Source organism: Octodon degus, unplaced genomic scaffold (assembly GCF_000260255.1).
Source record: "Octodon degus isolate 3935 unplaced genomic scaffold, OctDeg1.0 scaffold00087, whole genome shotgun sequence".
NCBI lineage: Eukaryota > Metazoa > Chordata > Mammalia > Rodentia > Octodontidae > Octodon > Octodon degus.
Window position 1 is genome coordinate 6,082,833 of NW_004524663.1, and position 892 is coordinate 6,083,724.

Consider the following 892-nt stretch of genomic DNA (forward strand, 5'->3'; position numbering starts at 1 on the left):
AGAAGACGTTAAGAAATAGTGGGTGGAGATCAGGAATATAGTTCAGTGGCACAGTGCCTACCTGGCAAGCACAAGTCCTGAGTTCGATTCTCAATACCAAAAAAAGAAAAAGAAAAAGAAATAGAGGGTAACAAAATATCTTTGGTGATGAAGGGCTTGGGTTTTAGAGGTCTCAGAGTATCAAGAGACAAAGGCCTCTGGCTTCCTCTAAAATGTAGTTTTTGAATTGATACTCTATAATAAAAATCAGGATTTTCAAAGGGTTATACCCTGAATGAAAGAGTATGCTACAAAATCACACCCACTGACAAGAAAGATAAAAAGGACGTTTGTCTCCCTAAGCCTTAGCTCTGGGTACATGGGCAGGATGAAGACAGGACGTCTTCCCTGAGTATCTGTAATCATAAACTTGTCCTCACAAGTGTTTAAGGATGGAATTTACACTATCTGTAATGGCTAGGATTCCCACAAAGAGATATTATCATAAATTTCTGTGCTGTTAGCACTCTCATAGAAGCAAATGTTTGTGATGTTTGGAGAAACATCCTTAACCAAGTTATTCTTTGCACAAATAACCCCTATAAACCATGATCCCAGAAGTTCAACATTTTATTTAATTATTTTTATAGTTTCTTTTTTTCTTTTCTTTTTTCTTTTTCTTTCTTTGTAGTACTGGGGATTGAACTCAGGACCCTGCATTTACCAGGCAAGTGCTTATTCTACTGAGCTACCTACCTGGCCCTTCAATTTTTTAAAATGCATTCAAAAAGATCTGATTCTAGTCATCCCGGAGTTCACAATTATTTATAAAGACCAGGCACACAATCATATTTTATGAAGTCATACTGAGGTTAATTTCACCAAGGACAATGCTTTATCCTAGAACATGATT